At 44.0% G+C, this 14471-nt stretch overlaps 1 protein-coding gene across 8 annotated transcripts in view; it reads left to right on the top strand.

The window, feature by feature from the left end:
• The window catches only part of MRTFA (myocardin related transcription factor A), a 216482-nt gene that overhangs the window by 172927 nt on the left and 29084 nt on the right, over window positions 1-14471 (top strand). The window lies entirely within an intron of this gene.

Here is a 14471-nt window from a genome sequence, read left to right as displayed (position 1 = left end):
GCACCAGCAAGATTTTGCTCTTTTTGACATCTCTTTTTAAGTCATCAGTGGAGAACTTAAGCTTTCCCTTCTTTCTTTTCTCTTGTGTGTTATTGCTACTTGGACACACCCTAATGAAGTTAAAAAAAAAAAAAAAAAAAAAAAGGAAAAAGTCCTATAACAGAGTCCGTAAGTCTCTAGCTTCATAGAGAGAGAACTGATGTTTTTCACCTTAATGCAGCATTGACCTGCTGCCACTGTATTTTCCTAATTCTCATTCACTTACTCACTCAGAATATTTGGGAACCTGTATGTGCCCATTGATGGAGCAAGATAAATCCAGCTCCTGCTCTCAGGAGCTTTATGTTTAAAAGGAGAATAGTGATAGTACACAAGGAGACAAATAAGATAATTTCAGAACATGGAAATTACGTAATTTCCAAGTTTGTTACGATGTAAGCTAACTGGCTGGTGTGGAATATAATAGGAATGAAATGGGGTTACTTTGGATAAAGATGGTCAGGAAAGGCCTCCCTGAAGAGGAAATATGTGAGCTGAGGTCTGAAGGATGAGATGGAGTCAGCCATGCAGAAGCAGGCAGAGGGCCAGGGGAAAGGGAGAACAAGCATAAGAGCCTAGTGCAGGTAAGAGCCAGTTTAAAACGTTTGAAAACATCAAGGAAGCCAGCGCGGCTGGGGCCTGGTGAGTGAAGGGAGAACAGGCCAAGTTAAGATTGGCAGGGTGGGCGGGGCTAAAATGAGAGCCTATCAACTGCACGGAAGAGGTGGGTTTTATTTTAGGTACAGTGTGAAGCCCTTGAAGCCTTTTAAGCGAGTGAGGATGGGATTTGATTCAGGGCATGGTACTGAATGGCAGGTCCATTTCTAAGAGCTAGAACCTTATAGCAGCTGTAAGGAATCTGAGGTCTGTTTCTGTCCTAATAAGCATCAGCCAGGAACTTAAGTCTCAAATTCAGCTTCGGGTTTACTGCAATTAACTACCAAACCATTTACCCACATTATGCTGCAATCTTCTCTGGCTTTCCAGTGAAGGACATCCCCCCCCCCCCCCTTAAAGAGTCAAGAGCAGATGGCTTGTGCAGTGGATCAATAATGTGATCAGGTAGGGCAGTGATGTGCTTTACAAAACACTCCAGATCTGCCTCTCTAGAAACCTTTGTAGAGGGACAGGTCACTCAGAGTCTCATCTCCTTGTCCGTTTCGCCAAGGACATCCTGTGTTTAATGTCTTCTCTGTGCCCAGGGTAGTCTTAGAGAGATTAAAGAAATTTGAGGCAAATTAGTTACCTGCCCTCAAGACATTTAGCAGTTTATTTGGGTGGCTAAAATCCACCGATGCACAAAATAAAGAGCAATTCAGCATCCTGTGGGGTGCTGACTAATTACAGTACAAGTTCTGAGAGCATAATGCTACTTCTCAGGATCTGTAAGATGTTCAGTGCCTAAAAGCCTTGCATTCTCCCACCTGTCTTTCACTTGGTACCAGGGGCTACTGTAGGTCACTGTTTAATATGATTTATTGGGTACAGTCCTCCTGTTTAGCATTTCTTGTAGTATTCTCTGTTGTTAAGACAAATGATGCTTCACTTACTGCCGTTGCTTATAGATTTCCCTCCAACTGCATTGTGAGCTCCTTGAGAAAGTAACTTATTTATATTCCTGTCTCTAGTGCCTGGCACTGAATGAATGAATCAAGACATTCGGTTGTAAAGTGTGATATGTGTGTGTGTGAATGACAGACACACAGAAGCAGATACTACTCTGTTGCAAACTCGTTGGAATTCTGGGCATGGAATTTGGAATGACACTTCTATCAGGAGCACAGGTTCTAAAATGTTTTGAATATCTAATTGTATACTCTGTGTTGTTCTCTGTATCTGTGAAGTGAGAATAATTGTGCTTCTTGTAGGATTAGAAGTGATCTGCCTCTGTGAGAATACAGTATCTTCCTCCTACCAAGAACCACCTTTGGCTATGGACACAGTCTTGGTTTTCAGCTTTTCTTTTTTTTTTTTTTTTTTTCTTTTTTTTTTTTCAACATTTATTTATTTTTGGGACAGAGAGAGGCAGAGCATGAACGGGGGAGGGGCAGAGAGAGAGGGAGACACAGAATCGGAAACAGGCTCCAGGCTCTGAGCCATCAGCCCAGAGCCCGACGCGGGGCTCGAACTCACGGACCGTGAGATCGTGACCTGGCTGAAGTCGGACGCTTAACCGACTGCGCCACCCAGGCGCCCCTGTTTTCAGCTTTTCTAGTGAAGGAAGTAGGTAGCAAACTCTTAGATTATGGGAGCTCTAGAATGTTGATGCCTGGGAATAGTTTCAGGTGTGAAGTTCCCTGTTCACCTACATACCTGGTGATACACAGATAGGTCCTGAGTTCACAAAGCTGAGGGTTTTTGTTCGTTTTTTGTTTTTTGTTTTGCCAACTGTGCACCCTCTGAGTGAATCTTCTTCCTTACCATAGTCCTGTGCTCTCTACCTTTACTCTTGTTGTAACCTCCAACACCCTGTGCCTCCCTGACCTCCCCACTACCTGCCATCTTCTACCAGCCCAGCCCCACTTCTCACCCTCCAGTCCACATCTTTCAAAGAAAACCTGAGCAGTGCTGGAGACAACTTGTAAGTGACCAGCAAGTTGTTGTTGATTATTGGAGATTTGGAGACCTGAACAAGTAATCTGGTTGGAAGGGCCTATTTCTTTCCCATCTTGCTAGGCTGAGGAGTCTCTGTAAAGCATGTTTATATGTAAGTTTGCTGTACAACTTAGGAAGTAGGTAGGGCCTCAAACTGGGGAAAGGAGTGGTGTAGTCATGGCTGCATTCTGCCTCATCATTTCTGTGTTTATATCTTTTATCAAGTTCTTCTCATTCCAATCTTATTTATAGCTCCGGGAAGAAAAGCCCACCCACCTCATCTCCCAGAATACTCCTACACAGTTGCCACGTAGGACTGGCTTTCAGTTCTGACAGCATCTCTGTAGGACACCATGTCTTCAATGGCTCCCTTTGCACTCAGGGTGGTTGAGGTTCTGCATATCATTCTAAGTTGGAGTATGACCTTTCATAAAGTGTAGGGAATTGAAGAATCTCCCAATCCCACTGCTGCTTGATGTGCTCCGTTCATGGCATCTAAACTATGGGGTTTGGAAGTTGGTTTCTGATGTGTGTTTTAAACAGGATCACTTCCCAGCATCTGTCATTCTCATCATGTAAATACGTGTCTCACATTTAACACTATATAAACCCTACCAAATACAGAGTGCCAGATAACAAAGGATTACATAATCCAGGCCCTGAGCTTTCTTTAATAATGTCTGAAGCGCCACATATCTTGAGGGAAAGGAGAGATGGCACAGATAGGAAACTGATGTTCAAGTCCAAAGAGTAAGCCCAGCAATGCTGCTGTACCCAGAATGAAGACTCCTAGAAGAGACGGGTCTTGTGTGCTACACTTTGTTCTCAGACAGAACTTCCCCCACAGCCTTCCTTTCTCTTTGACATTCAAAGGTGTACAGGGTCATAAGGTTTAGGTGAAAATTAAGAAAAATGTTCTGGCAGTGAGAGCTGCTGCAGAGGAATAACCTTTTAAAGGAAAACACGAACATTCTCCTGATCCCAGACAAATGAGAAAAAAGTTTCCTGTAATCTTTCTGAATATGAAAGAAGAACTTTGTCTGCTTCTTCCTTCTTAGCCTTTTGTTAGTCTATTGTGAATCCTTGAGAAAAGCATAGAGTAGCATGTTTCTAATGCTGTAATTAACCCTCAGTTCATTATTTTCCCATGTGCATGTACTAGAAAAACCTTGGTACCTTGGCAAGCATGTGAAGAAATCAGTTTTTGTCCTGTAGATTCTCTAAGAACCTTGCTCCATTGCTTGAGTGAGCTTGTTTTTTCACTTTATTATTATTATTTTTTAAGTTTATTCATTTATTTGAAAGAGTGAGCATGAGCGGGGGCGGGTTAGAGAGAGGGGGAAAGAGAGAATCCCAAGTGGACTCCACACTGTCAGGGCAGAGCCTGGTGCAGGGCTTGAACCCACGAACTGTGAGATCATGACCTGAGCCGAAGTTGGAGGTTTAACCAACTGAGCCACCCAGGCGCCCCAATTTTTTCACTTTAAATGGCATTTCTGTGCAGCCAGCCGGTGCCATTGGTGACACTTAACCACTGAATGGTTGAGAATCCAAAGAGTGCGAAGGCAACGCAGTGCAGAGAGGGCAGCCACTTGGTATCAATCCAGAAGCCTTTCAAACTACCTAGCCCCTGAAGGGTGATCAAACATGTGGCTGAGTGAAAAAGTGAGCAAATTGGTCTGTTTTGACTGGATCATACAAACAGGCGCTATGTATCTCGCATTGAAACTGGAAAGAACGGCTTTATGTAATGAGGTCCCACCACTCTGTACTTTTAATAAACTTTGCCATATCTTGACTCCCTAACCTTTAGTTCTGCAGCTTAATCCCTTTGTCATGGTTCAGCTGTCATTGTTAGCCAAGTGATACATACACATAGAGACAGTGTGGCCCCGTTGTAGCACTCATAGCTTATCTGTCATTTTAACTGGGCCCCAGTGTTAGCTGGAAATCTCCTGTTCATCTGATTATAGCAATCTCTGCACCAAGAAGACATTTTTTTAAAATTTATTTTTAAGTTTATTTTGAGAGAGAGCGAGAGCATGAGTGGGATAGGAGCAGAGAGAGAGGGGGAGAGAGAGAATTCCAAGCAGGCTTTGCGCTCTCCTCACAGGGCCCAACTCGGGGCTCCAACTCACAAACTGTTGAGATCATGACCTGAGCCGAGATCAAGAGTCAGACACTTAACTGACTGAGCCACCCAGGCACCCCAAGAAATTTCTTTTAAATTCTAACAAGAGGTTTTTTAATGGCTTGCAGTATCAGGATTGATTACTATGATTCCTTTGTCTTGGAAGCTGAATTTCTTCTTAATAATATTTTTATTTGTAACTTGGGAATCGTTATTAATAATATTCTTTACCAAATGTACAAACTGAGTTTCCAGATTCTTTTTCTTTAGTACAAATGGGTCAAATCCATTTTGGTAAAGCTCTTTTAAAACTGATTTTTGGGGGCGCCTGGGTGGCGCAGTCGGTTAAGCGTCCGACTTCAGCCAGGTCACGATCTCGCGGTCCGTGAGTTCGAGCCCCGCGTCGGGCCCTGGGCGGGTGGCTCGGAGCCTGGAGCCTGTTTCCGATTCTGTGTCTCCCTCTCTCTCTGCCCCTCCCCCGTTCATGCTCTGTCTCTCTCTGTCCCAAAAATAAATAAACGTTGAAAAAAAAAATTTTTTTTTTTAAAAATAAAACTGATTTTTGTTTTTGTAAACCCTAAGAGAATAAACCAACCTCCTGAAGCCTCAGAGTTTCTTGTAATGAGAAAGAGGCTGTAATTTAACTCTGTCATCTAGTAACTTGGTGATGGCATGGGATCTTTTCCCCAAGTTACTAGAATTCAAAAGAACTAGCCGCTAGACCAGCCCTGTCCAATAGCACTGTCAACAGTGATAGAAATATTATGTAACGCTAGCCACTATCCACATGGGATGTTGAGCCCTCAAAATGTGGCTAGCTTGAGTGAAGAGCTAAATTTTTTAAAAATGTTTATTTATTTATTTTGAGAGAGGGAGAGAGAGAAAGAGTGTGTGTGTGTGTTGTATGCCTATGTGTGTGTGTGTGGGAGAGGGGGAGGGAGGGAGGGAGGGGGGGAGAGAGAATCCCAAGCAGTCTCTGTGCTGTGAGCACAGAGCCCAACGCAGGGCTCGATCTCATGAACCATGAGATCATGACCTGAGCTGAAATCAAGAATCGGACGCTTAACCAGCTTTGCCACTCAGGTGCCCCAAGAGCTGAATTTTTAACTTTAACTAATTTAAATTTAAATAGTCACATATGGATGGTGGCTATTGTATTAGTGGAATTTTACACCTTACTCTCCCACTTAGGAACAAGGTGACTTTGGGCAACTCAGTTAACTTTTCTGAACTCAACTTCTACTTTTATAAAAAGGGGATAATAACTCTTCTTACATATCCACAGAGTTAGTTTGGAAATAAGTGAGGCGATATATTGTTCATGCTTTTGAAGTATAGGCACTGTTATTCTCAAGAATGAGAGGAGCATTAGCTTGGCTCTATCATCTCGTGAATCTGAAAGCAGTATACACACACACACACACACACACACACACATCTTATTAATTTCTCTCAAAACCAATGTTTGGGAACAGGAACTGTTTTTCAATAAATAACCTCTTATTTGCATTTTCATCTTTACAACAGTTGCTGAAAATTATTGAGTCAGAGAACCACTAGCCAACATGGTACTCTGTTGACTGTTTCCATTTTGGTTGTATAGTAACAAGACTATCATTTTATTAGCTTGCTATCTCCATGGCAGTGGGTGTTTCTTTTTTACTCTCTCTTAAAACAAATAAATAAGTGGGTTGGAAATAGTGTTTTTTAAAATCTCTGGGCAACTTGCCAAGAGACAGAAATGTTCACCAGTGGGGACACAGAGGTGATTTCAGGAGAGATGAGGGTCTGGTTTGAGTCGGGATTGCCCTTTTCTTTTTAAAACTTAGGTCTAAATTGACAAAATTATAGGCTTCCTGGAAATGTCATTTGTCTTGCTTTTTAAGTGAAGTGTTAACAGTGTTCAAGGCTTCTGTCTCAGTGGGTACTTTGTAGATTCTGAGTCTAGGTGGGAGCAGAGGTGAGTGCAGATCTGCACCTTGGCTTCTGTCATTTCCCATTTGCTCCAGTCCACTTGGGAGTGGCTAGAAGCTCTGTGGCAGTCTGAACTGCTGTCCCTATGAGCCAGAGAAATTTGGCCAAGATGCAGCCCATGTCCCTCTCCAGTAAGAACCCAGAAAAGGCATTCCCCAATCCCCAATTTTTGCCCACTGCCTCTGATCTAGTCTATGCCCTCAGGCTCATGCTTCCTTTCTTTTTCTTTTTTTTAATTTTTAATTTTTTTTTTTTAAACAGAGAGCTCAAGCAGGAGAGAGGGGCAGAAGGAGAGGGAGAGAAAGAGAATCTTAAGCTTGACTTGGGGCTCAATCCCATGACCCTAGGGTCATGGCCTGGCCAAAATCAACATTCGGATATTCATTTGACTAAGCCACCCAGGCACCCTCATGCTTCTTTTAGATACTGACTCTCACAAATATTCGTGCAACTCATTTGGCTCTTTTGTTTATTTTATTTATTTATTTATTTTTTTTAAGTTTCATTTATTTATTTTGAGAGAGAGAGAGAAAGCATGAGCAGGGGAGGGGCAGAGAGAGGGAAAGAAAATCCCGAGCAGACTCCACCCTGTCACCACAGAGCCTGACGTGGGGCTCAAATTCATGAACGGTGAGATCATGACCTGAGCAGAAATCAAGAGTCGGACGATTAATGGACTGAGCCACCCAGGTGCCCTCCATTTGGCTCTTTAGGTATATAAATATCTTTGTTTGAAAGAGCTAGTTGCCTTTTTTTTTTAAATTAAAAAATGTTTATTAATTTACTGTTTTGGGGGGGCGGGGACAGCAGGGCAAGGAGTGATCAGAGAGCAAGGGAGAAAGAGAATCCCAAGCTGGCTTCACGCTCAGCACAGAGCTGGACACTGGGTTCAGTCCCGTGAACCACGAGATGACCACCTGAGCCAAAATCAGAGTTGGATTCTTAACCGACTGAATCACCCAGTGCCCCTAGTTTCCTTTTTCTTCTAAAAATTGAGATATAATTGACATATAACATTATATTAGTGTCAGGAGTACAATATAGCCTTTTTTTTTTTTTTTTTTTTTTTTTAAGATGCAGTGAACACTGCCTGATTGAGATGATGTTTCTTCAGCTTGGAAGTGTGACCCTTTCACTGTAGTTGAATGTCAAGTTTACATGGCATTTGAGAAACACCAGTGTAAACATGTGTCCTAGGATTGGTGCTAATCTGATCCCTAAACCTGAAGCTGAGAGAAAATTGTGTGAGACACATGGCCTCAGCAGTTTTGTCTCAGGAGACCAGCTGAGTGTATCACTCCTGGGTGTTAAATGTTGCATTTCTGATAGATGTCAGCGACCTCATCTCTCTTCCTGCTATTGTAGGATTTCTTCTCTCAGTGGTTAGTGACTAGCCTCAAACCTCCTCCTTGGCCAGTTGGTAATAGATCCTAAAATAGGACTCTAGAGTGAGTTGTATGTTTATGTTCTGAGCATATTCATTATTGAATTCAAAGAAGAATTTTAATAGGAAGCTCTGTTGAACAGGCCATCAAAAGTAGCCTTCTTGATACGGGTTCTTGATACAGTTTAATATCTAAAAAGTACAGTAGAAAAAAAAAAGGTGGGGGTTGGTGTCTGGGTGGCTCAGTTGGTTAAGCGTCCACACTTGATTTCAGCTCAGGTCAAGATCTCACAGTTCGTGAGTTCAAGCCCCACATCAGGCTCTGCACTGACAGCTCAGAGTGTGCTTGGGATTCTTTCTCCCTCTCTCAGTGCCCCTCCCATGCATGCTTTCTCTCTGTGTCTCAAAATAAATAAAAACTTAAACAAAAGAAATTACAGTGGATATTCAGTTTTATTTAATAATTCTTGAAGTGTCTGAGATAGCCAAGGCCAACTTCTTTTCAAGGTAATAAATGGAGTAAAGGAGTTTATAAAAGTCACTTGTTGAAACTACTCACAGAATTTACCTGTACAATTACAAATGTAAAGAATCACACTCAGGGCGCCTGGGTGGCTCAGTTGGTTAGGCGTCTGACCTCAGCTCAGGTCATGGTCTTGCAGTTCATGGGTAAAAACCCCACATCAGGCCCTGTGCTGACAGCTCAGAGCCTGGAGCCTGCTTCGGACTCTGTGTGTCCCTCTCTCTCTGCCCCTCTCCTGCTTGCTCTCTGTCTCTCTCTCAAAAATGAATAAACATTAAAATTAAAAAAAAAAAAAAGAATCACACACTCAAGGGGGCTGTGATAGTGTCTGACAATGTGGCGACTTAACATTTTCAGCCCAGTGGAATGCTAGCTGCAGAAAGGGCACAGGTGATTTGGAGCTTTTTCCTACGCAGGTGACTTAAGCATATTGATTACGGGGCTTCAGTAAGAAATAGTAGCTTTTAGGGGCGCCTGGGTGGCTCAGTCGGTTGAGCGTCCGACTTCGGCTCAGGTCACGATCTCACCGACCGTGAGTTCGAGCCCCGCGTTGGGCTCTGGGCTGATGGCTCAGAGCCTGGAGCCTGCTTCTGGTTCTGTGTCTCCCTCTCTCTCTGCCCCTCCCCCGTTCATGCTCTGTCTCTCTCTGTCTCAAAAATAAATAAATGTTAAAAAAAAAAAAAAAAAAGAAAGAAATAGTAGCTTTTGGGTGTGTGCGTGCTTCAGCAGGGAGCATGCACCGGTGTGGTCACTGGTCCAGAGCACTGGACTGGACTACGATGTGAGAGCCACATATAAATATGGCTGGCATGTATGTCAAAGGGAAGCTCAGAAGGCCAAGTTCACAATATTTGGCCCCTCATATTCTAACCTTTAGGAATTCAGTGTACCTGTTGATAATTCATCATGTAAAAGATTGCATCCTGACCTTTTCTTCCCAGTCTTATGTCTCTTTCACTGTCAGTGGGTCAAGGTTGCGAGACTGAAACAGCTTGCACTCCTGGGAAGGAAAAAGATTCAGCATTCTGAGTCTCTACTTTTTTACATTTATTCTTGGTTGTTGGCTTTCCTGCTGGTTTGGGTGGGGATGACAACTCAGATGCCAAAACAGTGGTGGTGGCGAGCCTGATACCAAAACAGGATGTACATGAAGCACGTTTTCTGTTAGTTTGGATTCTTGCTTGCACCAGAATGTGTGATCCCTTCCGCATACCCCACCACCCCAGCTCTTTCTTTGACTCACACGGACTTGGTCTTAGTTCTGGTTTTCATTGTCATGGCCAGTCCCTGGAACTGTCAACACAACTCTTTAGTTAATGGTCTTTGTTGCAAGAATTGGAGGCATTTTGATTGGACAGCTAAAAACAGTTAAGACAGAAAATGAAGTCAGGCCCAGTTAGCTCTCAGCATTTGATTCCACATGCTTGCTGTTTGCTGCAGGAGGATGGCACAGAAAAAAAGTGAAAACAGTACCAATGCCTCAAATTTAACAGCTTCTAGCAGCTGGCAGAGCACTTTCTCTTTAATGCTAACAGCCGTCAGTGTGGAGGTTTGTATAATTGCCACCTCCTCGATGAGGCTCTTGAGGTTGGCTCGGGGGTCATGTGACTTGCCCACAGTCACACCACCACCGAAGGACAGAGGCAGCGCCAGTCTGGTCTCCTGGCTCCAAAGCCCATGCTAATTCCTGAAGGTCACAGTCTAATGGTTCTCAATGACGTAGGAGTTTTATGAGATAGCCTGTCATACTTTCCTCTGCAGCTTCAGTATTGAAAATTGAAAACAGCATCAGATCAGGACCCATAGTTGAGGAAGTAAGGTGAAAGTTGGTAGTGGGGGTGAGAGTAACCCCGTCATTTTTGAGCCCCTCTTTCCCCCCCCCCCCCCCCCCCCCCAGTGAAATTGCTTCCAAATTGCTGCTCCTGTCTGCTGGCTGTGGGGCTTAAAGGCCATGGACATCTTTCCACTTCCATCATCATAACCCTTAGTTAAATCAGAGCCTCCTGATTTCTCTTGTGCCATTTATACTCCTTAGAAAATCTTACGTGTCCCTTCACCACACAGTTGCCCAGACAAGTTCCCAGGATTCAGCACACAGTTACCCCTGTAATCCTCATAGATTCTCGAAAGCTGGTGTAGTGTGCCCCAGGTTAAGAGCCCCTGTTCTGCCTGGATACAGAATCATTTCCCTAAAGGTGGTGATGTCACACCTGTGACACAGCTGACCTCTGTGCTTCTGTCACTCAAGTGTGTAAGTGACCCTCCCCCTTTCCTGTCCTGATCCTCTGGGCTCCTCGCCTGCTGTGTTCTAAGACCCAGAACTGCTTTTCTATAGCTGCCTTCTACTGAGTGTGATTGCCAGGCTGCAGATACAAACAGTGGGGTGTGGAGTCCATCCCAGCTAGGCCCTCACCAGGGTGGGAGGAGAATGATCCTTTGACTCAGAAATGCACACTTTGCAACTCAAAGCAATGATCCTCAAAGGGACTCAGGAGATGAAGCTCTTTACTCACTTGTGGGCACCTACCTAGCCAGCAGAGTTGAAAGTTTGAATGAAGCTGTTGAGAAAAGTTATCAAGTGCTTACTAGGTGTACTTTGTAGTCACTTAGCCCCTGACGGTGGAGAGTGAGCAAACAAAAATCCTTACTTTCTCATCTGCCGTGTGCTGCCTTTTCTCTGCCTTTAGGACTTAGAAAATCTTGGTTTTTGAATGTTAGCAGCAACAGAATCCTTGAGGAGCTTAATTATAGAGTAAAATTCTTGAAGCCCGGGAGTCTGCATTCTAGAGAGAGTCTTGCTTTCCAAAGAAGTTCTGATGCAAATGACTCTTGAACCTCACTCAGAGGCATGCTGGGCTGAGGGCTGCTGGCCTTTTTGCCCTTTTCATGTCTAGTGGTGGAGCGGGGTCTTGTTATTCTCCCCTCTCAGGAGTTGTGAGGCGAAAGACAGCCTGTCTTCATGCTTCAAGAGTTGATGCCAACTTTCTAAGACCATTGAGGCTGCTGGTTTATGAAATGGTTGTGTGTAGAAGTTTAAGAACCCCGTTTTCCAGTGCTGGGGAAAGCCTGCCTCGCCTGCCTCTCTGATGACGGTGTCAGTGGTCCATGTGGCCAACTTAATGAATTGCCTGGAGCTGTGTGCAGATCTCCATGCAAGGGCCAACGGATGAGGCAGAAGACGCCTTCAACTTTGGAAGGAGTTTGGTTATGCAGTGACTCCCTGTTCTGCCACATTGGCCCCTTGGAGAGAGGGTTGGAGGGAAAAGGACTGGGAGAATGTGTGTCCCCTTGACATCTTTTGAGGTTGTATCTGTCCCATTGCCAATATTAGAGAAAGGAGAAGGGAGCATCTCTTTCTAGAGGAGCAGCCAGGAAAAGAAAGCAAAATGCAAAAGATCAGATTAAAATCAGAGGAGTTTTTGTTTGTGATTTGTGTGTGTGTGTGTGTGTGTGTGTGTGTGTGTGTGTGTGTACGTGTGTGCACGTGTGTGCATGTGGTAACTATCACATTTTGCAGGGAAAAGAGATAACTTTGACAGAGTTATCTTCCACACCCCCACCCCCTCCTCTTGCCTCTGTTGTGCTGAAATATGTATGAATAAAAAGATCTGAATTTTGGAATCAGGAGAACCAAAGTTTAGTCTCCCATTCTGTCGTTGATCAGGATGTGATGTGAGGCAAGTCAGTTTTCCAGTATGAAATGGGAAAAATAATAGGTTCCAAGAAGCTCGAGGAAGGTAATTGCCAACACACTATACAAACATCGGGGAAAACAAGGAAACCATTTGTAGCAAATCTGTTTATGTTACTTTTGGGAGCCTTTTTGTCAGTCTCTAGATTGACAGGCACGATCCTACTTTATTTCTTCTCTCCATGTCATTTCCTCCAGTACGACTCGCAAACCGAGTAAAGCCCAGAGTCCTACAAGGCCCCTGTGGCTACCCCCTCACCGCCTCTCCTCACACTCTGTGTCCCTTCTGCTCTGCCACCCTGGCCTCCTTGACGCCCTCTGTCGTTCGGCAGCTTCCCACCCAGGGCCTTGACTTTTGCTGTTCTCTCACCAGGAAGGCTCTTCCTCAGATGGCTGCAGGGCTCACTCCCTTCCTCAGGCAGGTCTCCTCTGTGGTCAAATGGCACACCAGAAAGTCTTTCCTGGCCTTCCGTACGGTGAAACGTTCCTGCCCTCACCACTCTATCACTCAACCCCTGCTTTATACTTCATAGTGTGTCTCACCTCCTGTGGTATCATATGTTCATCTGTTTCATGTGTCATCGCTCACTAGAACGTAAGCTGTAGGAGAACACGGATATCCCAGCACGAAAACAGAGTCTGACACATGGGCTCTCAGTAAATATTTATTGGGAGAAGGAGTGAGTAGTTTACTGTTAGCACATCTTAACCTCTTAGGAGACGTAAACCTCTGGACCCCACTTCCTCACCTCTTACTTCACCTGTTGCAGTTAGTATAGTCCGCTAACCCTCCGGCATAGCTCTGAGACCAGCGGCCACTTCCTAAGTATAAGCAATCCTCTGGAAACTTCGCAAGCCTTATTTTGTCTCTCTTCTTCCACCTACTCTCTTTCTTGAAGCTTCCTCCTGACATGAGCTTTGCCTCGCCCTCTCCTGCCTCTGAGAGCCTCCTCGGGATCCTTTTCTGGGCTCTCTTCATCACTAGTGATGAATTTAATCACTTAAATTCTGGGATTCTCTTTAAGATTCAGCCTGGAAAATATTTTCTCCTGTCTCTGCATATCATATCACATTATCCTTAGATGACATCACACACACACACACACACACACACACACACACACAAATGCACGTGTACATACATGCACAAATTTGCACATCTCCTGATAGGGTGTCTCGCGATCAGCTCATATTCAGCACGCCCAAAACTGAACGCAGTTTCTCCCACCCTGTCCCAAGTTACTCCTCCCATATCCCCGTCTGGGAGTGTTAGTGGCACAGCCGTTCACCCAGTCATTCCATTTTATTCTTCTAAATGGCCTCTCAATCACTACACAATCTCGTAAAAATGAGTTCTTACTCGTTTGCCATTCCAGCTGATTTGAGGCAGGGGTCATCAGTAGATGCTAAAACCATGAGGGAAGTGGTGGTTAGGGAACAGGATTTTCACATGGGCTCAAGATATTACCCCACAGGTTGCATATTAATTACAAAGGAGGAATGCTACTTTTAAGATGGAGACATCTGTTACCTTTCAAACTTTGAGCACCATCAGTTGCTGGGCAACGTGGCCTTACATGTCTCCTGATATTAAGAAGTATACATCAACTGTATAGTTTCCTTGCCAAAAGTATTTAACATAAATCTAATCATGAGGAAACAAACTCAGAATATAGGACATTCTTTTGGCAAGACAACTGGCTTAGATACTTAGGTCAGTGTCATGAAAAACGAAAAAGGCAAGAGTATTGTTCTAGATTGTGACGGAAGGGACAGCAGCCAAATGTAGTGCATGACTCCCAATTAAATCTTGGATTGAGGGGGGAAATCTAAACAACTCTAAAAGACATTTTGGGGGGGGGGCAACTGAGAAAATTCAAATACAGACTGTAAATTATATTGAATCAGTGTTAATTTTCTTAGGTGTGATAAAGGTATTTTTGTTATGTAGGAGAATGTCTTTATTCTCAGGAAATTCCCAAGAATTTGGGGCTGAAGTGTCTTGATTGATATCTGCAACTTTCAAGTGATTCTGTAAACAAAAATTGTGTGTGTCTGTACCCATGCATGTGAGAGAGAGAGAACAAATATGGCTGAAAGATAACTGGCGGATCTAGGTCAGAGTTATAGGGCT

This window comes from Leopardus geoffroyi, chromosome B4 (genome assembly GCF_018350155.1).
Source record: "Leopardus geoffroyi isolate Oge1 chromosome B4, O.geoffroyi_Oge1_pat1.0, whole genome shotgun sequence".
NCBI classification, from domain to species: Eukaryota; Metazoa; Chordata; class Mammalia; order Carnivora; family Felidae; genus Leopardus; species Leopardus geoffroyi.
The sequence above is the reverse complement of the archived record's forward strand: the minus strand, read 5'-3'. Positions and strand labels throughout refer to the sequence as shown.